Here is a 7843-nt window from a genome sequence, read left to right as displayed (position 1 = left end):
ACAGACCTGTATACCTCCAGGTTCCTTAGATGGTCTTGAACCTGATCTTCTCCTTTAGCAGGCAGTTTTTCATTCTCCTAGTCCTTGCCTTTGACTTCTGCAACTTGGGTTGTGTGGATGCAGCACTTGCTGGTGAACATTGAGGCAAAAAAGTCACTGAGAACCTCAGCCTTCTCCATATTCCATGTAACCAGGTCTCCTGTTTCCTTCCAGAGAGGGCCCACATTTTCCCTAGTCTTCCTTTTATCACCGATGTACCTACAGAAACTTTTCTTGTTGCCTTTGATGTCCTTGGCCAGATTTAAATCTTTGAGGGCTATAGCTTTCCTAATGTGATTCCTGACTGCTCATACAATTTCTCTGTATTCTTCCCAGGCTACCTGTTGTTGCTTCCACCCCCTTTAGGCTTCCTCTTTGTGTTTTAATGTGTCTAGGAGCTTCTTGTACATCCATGCAAGCCTACTGGCATTTTTGCTGAACTTTGTCTTTGTTGAGACACATAGCTCCTGAGCTTGGAGGGGGTGATCCTCCTATTAACCAGCTTTCTTAGGTGCCTTTTCCCTCCAGGGCTCTATCCCATGGCACTCTGCCAAGCAGATCCCTGAAGAAGCTGAAGTCTGCTCCTCTGAAGTCCAGGGTAGCGAACTTGCTCTACACCCTCCTCACTGCCCCAAGGATCTTGAACTCCACCATTTCATAATCATTGTAACCAAGGCTGCCCCGTAGCTCAACATGTGCCACCAGCCCCTCCTTGCTGGTGAGAACAAGGTCCAGCATGAACCTTGAAAGCTTGAGCGTTTTCTCAGAAAAAATGCTCACACTCAATGACTACTTTTCCTTCCACCCATCTTACACGCTATGTTCAATTGCAACTGCACAGCAGAGATTGCACAGCACATAACAGATAAATTGGAAAGGTATTGACCAGCCAGAAGAGGCATGTAAAGTGATGCTTTTTGTAAAAGTGATCTGCATACAAATGCAAAATAAAATAACAGAAAAATTAGTAAATTATCTAAAAAAAAAAAAGCAGAAATATTATTGAGAATTGATTTATCTTTAGGAAGCTTCCTTCCATCACAGCTCAGTAGTTTATTATGTTATGTTGATGACCCCTGGACAGATGCCTCCATTGTATTTAACTGATTGTTTTCCCAATAAACAACCTGAGGTCAGACAAATCTGCTCTTGAACTTGTGTTTAATTATTAATTCTGTAGCCAAAACCACAGCACAAACAAACAACAGACATTAAATTGAAGCAAGTATATTAAGAAACACAGCATTATCTCAAAAGTGGTTGTCCAAACTATTCAGCAAGCATCTATGAATCATTAACATGTTTTTGAAATCAAGTCTAGTTTATGGACAGTTTGGTAACCAAACCAGAATAAAACAGAGCAAAGCAGATTGCAGTTCAAGAACATTTGGGGTGTAATACTTCGGGGCTCTGCTCTGTTCCAGAGCACTTTCAACTCTGTTACCATCACTCTTTCTTGCCAAAGATCAATCTGATCTCTGACACCAGCAGCTGCTCAAAACTTTTTGAGGTCATTATTTACCAGTTTAATCAGTAACAGCAATGTACCTCTGAACCCTGTGCAGTCCCTCATCCCATGATCCTTTCTTTACCCCACCACAAGCCTCTCTAAATTATGCCTTCATCTGCTTTGCACAACAGGACTCAACAGGTACAGAGGTCCTCACATTGGCCTGCACACCATAGACAAATGCTGTCTCAAGGTTTAAAGTCTTCCTATCAGACTCTTAAGTTCTGTCACTCTTTAACCTTCAGACTCTTTTCATGCTTACTCTTCAAATTTTTAGTGCAGTATGACATAAAAAAAAAGCTTTAAGCTGGAATGCTGCCTTAAGCTGTTTAATTGTGATATTTAATGGGTCATTGTGTTTTTAAATTTGCTATATACAAAGACTAAAAAATACAGAAACAATCTCTTTAAAAGAAGCTTACTTTTTCAGATGTGGCTACTGTTGATAGATCTAGCTAGAGATTGGGTGAAGGAAGTGGCTGAGGAGAACTGACAAAAATACTTCTTTTGGCATAAAGGATGCCTCTACAATAGAAAGCACAAGTGGCTCAATCTGGGATCCTTTCCCAGGTGAAGAAGATAGGTTGCTGTTGCCCTAAAAAACAGAGGATCTTCATATAATCCTATAAAGAAGCCACATTACTAATACTTTGCTAAGTTGCTACTATTCAGCTTGAATAAAATATTCTCTGAAGCAAAGATGTCCGTTTATGCTATTACACCTTGAGGTTTGGAGGTTTTTTTCTTCTGTTTCAAAGGAAGCCTTGTGAGTCATTTGCATGAAACCACATCTTTCCAGTTTATTAAGGCTTCATATAAAGAAATTCTATTTCAGAACAACTAACACAAAATCATTTTTCCAAGCTGAGTTACAGCATAAATGATACATTTATTTGCCTTCAAGTAATGAGTTCTTCTTCAAGGCTTTACACATTCATCCTAAAGAAACAATATTTTTTTCATTTGCATATATCTCATTTAAAAAAAATAATTTAACCAGAACATTAAAATTTCCTTTTTCAGCTTAAAATTACAAAATATATTTATTTAAATATATTTCTGTGCATAAAAATTGTTTTAATATCCTCCTCCATTCTCTTTGAGGTGCTTGCATAACGACAGTGCAGCAAGTAAGTAATAGGAAAGAAAAAAGTTTGAGGTTTGGTTTTTTAGGTTTTATTTTCAAAACCAAAAAACACTAACACTTTTTAATCATAATAAGGTGAATGTTTCATATTCTCCATAAGTCACAATTTATTGTTAAAAAATTGTATGATAAACAATATGTTAGGAAGTTACAATACAGAAAAAAAATCGAACAGTGAAATCTATAGAAAGGGTATAGAATTAACATGGTACTGTCAGAATGTCAGAATGTACCTTCTAGTGTCTGTTCCATTTGTACCAGATTTAATTAAGGATTAATTAAAACATAATTTTATGAATCTCTTGACAAAAAAATTGTGGTAATCTTTTTTTTTTTTTTTTTTTGGGGGGGGGGGGGATTGGTTGGTTTGTTAGTTGGGGTGGTTTTGCTGTCTTACAAGTCCGTTTCTTTATTGCACTTTCTTCTTCCAGACTTCCTCATTTCCACAACATAGTCAGACTGTCACTTCTGATCAGGTTTGTTTTCAATATGTACAACTCTTCTTGTTCTTCTGTACTCAGGCTTGTCCACCTGAATGTTCACCAGCTTTATCTTGTGTCTTTTTGGTCTAGTTCTGTCTGGCATGTTCAGCTCTAAAGTGTTACCTTCCAGATCTATCCAGTTGTTCATTATAGGTCAAAACTACAGACTGGTGGATGGAAAGTTGTACTGATGCTTTAATATTAGCAGCCACAGCTCCATTAAGAAGACCTCAACAGTTAATAATTGGCATAAACGAGGAAGTACAAGTGTCCGAAGTGGGTGTGTTGATTTTAGCAGCAACCGATTCAGAAAAATAAACAGAAAATATAATAGAAATATTTTATCCACTTTATCTTTAAAAAAAAACATTAATCCTATGTAAAGGGAGATTCAGCCTCCACATGGGATTTCTGTGACACCTGCAAGAAATTAGCCAATAATGATTTGGTGCAGAAACTGAAAGAAAATGTCCAGTAGCAATATATATAAACAAACTGTAAAAAGAAATAGATCACTGATTTTATCTTCCTTTCTTGTGGCAGTCTGAAAAGAGGTTGAGATCAGGAACTGCTTTTTCTGTTTCATGTGGACAGAGCTCCATAACACAGTGTACACAGTGGACATGGCAAGAGTACAAGTGTTAATAAACAAAGAAAGATCTTAGCCAGAGAAAACTGCAGGGAGTGGGTGCCTGACAGAAGGAAAGCTGTGATGATAGCCATCACTCCAGTATTTCTGCTTTTCCTCCTGTTCATTAGAGGAACTTAAAAAAGACCGTGAGGCAACTTTGGTCAGTCTGGCATTGGACCAGCTTCATCTCAGACAACAATTATACTAACAACTTTGCTGCTGAACCTTTATACCACTGGAGTTCAGTGGTGCTTACCATGAAACTGAGATAACTTATATCACAACAGAATACTTGCAGTGCAGGGATGATGGTAGAAATTGCTCATAATATGCTGTCTGTAAAAGATATGGTACACTGACCTATATGTTGTTTGTCAGTAACCCTCTATTGCACAACAATTCACAAAGTTTGTCTCTGGAGATAAAAACTTTCTTTACTGTTCATGTCAACCAAGTCAAGCCAATAACCATGCAGACCATGCTTGATGAGGTCAAGCATCTTGTTATAGCCCTCTGCAGATCCTTTAGATGGGAGAATTTGCATATGAGATAATGAAGGATTCAAAAGAATGGAGAGAAACAAATATTACTCAAATCTCCCACTGTTATCTGAAGATTTATTGGGATGTCATTTCATTTACTGTCAATTAGAATTTGTCTTTGTATGCCTGAGTATACAACTCAATGAGTTAATATAGTCAGACTGACAGGATTTTCCATGTTAGTACTTCCGAATTTCTGCCTTTTCATATAACACTATAAGAAATTTTGAGGTAAGAATAGGGTAATAATGCACAGGAAATATTGGGGTTTTTTTTTCAGATTTGGGGGTGGTTTTTGGTTTGTTTGGGTTTTTTTCATTAATGCAACTTTTTATTCCTGTATAAACACTACTGGTTTCCTTATTGTCACTACTGTGTTCCCTTTTAATAGTAGTAAGATTATTTGATACTTATTTTCTACACCTTCCCATTATTTTCATTTGGCATCATCTATATACTTGTATCTGCTTACCTTAATTACAGAAAAATCTTACTTTGTGATCAATACCTTACTGAAGAACGTTACCAAGATATGCATGGATTGGCTTACCTAAAAAGAAAATAATACAGGGTTGGGATTTTTTGATTGGGTTTTTGGGTGCTTTTGGGGATGTTGTTTTTTATTTTTTCATTTGTTTAATTTATTTTTCCTCAGTGCTAGACAGGTTTAAAGCAAAAATTCAAGAAGAGCCAATAGCCCATTCTTTTATGTTGCAAAAACATACTTTAGGAGTCCTTTAATCTATCAATAATTAGACACTATTTTTTATAATTCCCTTCTAGAAAAAACAAGCTTTGTATTATAAGAATTTGGAGCAAAGCCTTTCATTGTGGCATTCATTTTGTAAGAAAAGTTATAATGCACAATTGAACTGCATATTCATGAATATTACTTATGACACAGAACATTATTTTGCATAACATGGTAAAACCTGCTGTAATACTTGAAAGGAACTGTAATTGTAGAGCTACACTACAATGACACATGTTGAGAAAGTATAAAGTACAATACACATAATATTTTTTTTAAAATTAGAGTCTCCCTGAATCACCTCCCTAGCTACTTTGCTGAATCATTGCCAAAATACTATATACAACTTCACAATGCTTCAAATCCTTTCTTCCAGAACACTCATTTCTCAAACTTTTGGATGAGATTTTGAGAATTCTTAAGAATCTCCCAATAGTTTCTTTTTCTTGGTAAACAGTAGCTTTGAAAAGAATGTCATGTTAGGCAGAAATAGCAAGAATCTTAAAAAAACCAAACAACCAAACAACACCCCCCTCCCATTTCTTAGAGCTCTCTGTGTTATAATTTTTTCTGTATTAGCATATTTTTTGACTAATCAGCCCTTTTAGCAATGAGATAACTGCTGTAAGATCAGAATGATATTTAAATAAACCTTAACTCTCTTTTCCCCTTCTAAGACACCTATCTGTCATGGACTAATTAATCTGCTTAGTTAAAGAAATATTTCACAACTACTTGTAAGTTAAATATGTTTGCTGCCATTAATGTTTACAGTAAATGGGAATATAGGTAGAAAAAATAATCCTATTTTTGCATTAATATTTTCCTCAATAGATGTGGATTTATGGATATGTGGAATCCCGTTTCAAGCTTTTAGTGTATCTATAGTTTAGTAAATCTTATGAAAAATGTTAGCAATTTATGAAATTATTGGAGATAAGATTCATTCTGTTTCTGGGGAAAAAAATACTTTTTTTGCAGTCCTCAGTTGTTATTCCCATTTGAAATAACTGTCTGCATTTTTACCTCCCAGTCACACAGAGCACTGAAGAGGAGCTGTACATCTTACTTGTAGTATAGGAAAAACATGGAAAGAAACCTCAGGAGAACAGCTGAAGTAATTTTCATGGGGAAGCAGGAAGAACAATAAGATGCAGTCTCATAAATTCATGTGAAAACCCTATATCTCCATCTTACTTCTGTTTGAATTGGCAGTGGATTAATTGCTTTTGGTCCATCATCTTTTAACAATCAGAAGGGAAAAAACCAAAACTTTGATGACACTTACATTAGGAACAGAAGTATAACTAAAAATAAAAGACAAAATTTACATTCGGGTAAAAGCCACTGGGAAAACATGAGTTCATACCCATGCCAAATTGTAACACTGTTTAATTTTCTGCTAAGAAGAAGAGAAAAAATGGTTTCTATATGCTCTGTTAGTAACCACAAAATAAATTCAGTGGGGAACTTCTCTACTGATGCTGCAAATATACTACAAAATCATTCACAGAAAGAAAGAAAGGTAATAAAAATGCATTTCACTAGGTCAACAACTTCAGCATAAAACAGGTAAACACATTCAGTTTCTGTCTATCAGAGAACAGTTTCCAATTAATCTTCAAAAGATTGGCAGGTAACACCTTCACATTCTTAAAACTGTTAAACATTTGGCAGCATGTTATTAGCCCTGTACATACCAAAAATATGCTTTGTTATTTCCTTCCTGCTTCCATGCTTGGACATTTCAAACAGCCAAAGCATATGTAATAATGACAGAAATGGTAAGAGTTTAATATGCAATGTTATTGTTAGCATTCAAGCTTCTATGTATTCCTTTTACCATTTTGCAGCATGAATGTTGCAAGAGATGGGTATTTTGAAACAGCAATGTAAAAATGATAAAGTTAACATGAAGTCATGTTTTACATTTCTCCTTGATGACATTTTTCTACATAAAAAACTAAAACTTCTTACTGAAAATGTGAAAGTACCTTTATTTTTTTATTATTTCTATGTTTGTTTTCATGGATTTAACTAGTGTATATTTCCCAAAAACTTAGAAATATGTTTTTTACTTAAATTTTAATGACTGATAAGTAATGTTGCTTTTCTGTGGTTAAGACCATGGGGAGTCATTGCTGTAGTCTACCATATATAAAAGTCATTGAAGTATCTTTATAGGGCAATGGATTATGGGACAGCTTAATAAGAGGACAGTAGATAGGCACAGTTTTTCTGTAGTTCTGAGATCATCTCTATAAAGGCTCTGTTGAGACAGGAAAATCTTCTATTTGGCTGCTTATTTTCCCACGTTGCAAGGTATACTTGAGATTGTTTAACGTTTTTCAGACATTGAAAGAAAATGCTCAAGAAACTGTCTGAAAGTATTTGTTATCCATTGCATCAATCTGAGATATTGTTTGATTATGCTCAAATAAATATTTGGCAGGGTAACAGCTAGTAAATTGACCTTCTTAGTATGGATGTTGGCAGCAAAGCACTACTGCACCCTTTATATGTACTTTTTACTTTTATTTCTATTGCATCTAATTATGGGAAACTTGTAACAGAGAAAAAAAATAATTATTAGTTGTAAAATCAATGCTGTAGAAAATGGATTTTAAAGCACAATCTAAATGCAATGTTAGATGCAGTTAACATTTGAATGTTGAATTTTCATTGCTAAGTGTGAGAAAAGTGTTTTAGTTCATACTGTCCTCCATATTATTAGACTAGCA

At 35.1% G+C, this 7843-nt stretch overlaps 1 long non-coding RNA gene across 1 annotated transcript; it reads left to right on the top strand.

Moving 5' to 3' along the window:
* Positions 1–1642: 1642 nt before the first annotated feature.
* Positions 1643–7050, top strand: LOC119143386. Its single transcript, XR_005102691.1, has 3 exons — positions 1643–1690; positions 3128–3172; positions 6136–7050. It is a non-coding gene; the product is annotated as an uncharacterized LOC119143386 (long non-coding RNA).
* Positions 7051–7843: the final 793 nt, after the last annotated feature.

This window comes from Falco rusticolus, chromosome 2 (genome assembly GCF_015220075.1).
Source record: "Falco rusticolus isolate bFalRus1 chromosome 2, bFalRus1.pri, whole genome shotgun sequence".
Lineage (NCBI taxonomy): Eukaryota > Metazoa > Chordata > Aves > Falconiformes > Falconidae > Falco > Falco rusticolus.
The sequence above is the reverse complement of the archived record's forward strand: the minus strand, read 5'-3'. Positions and strand labels throughout refer to the sequence as shown.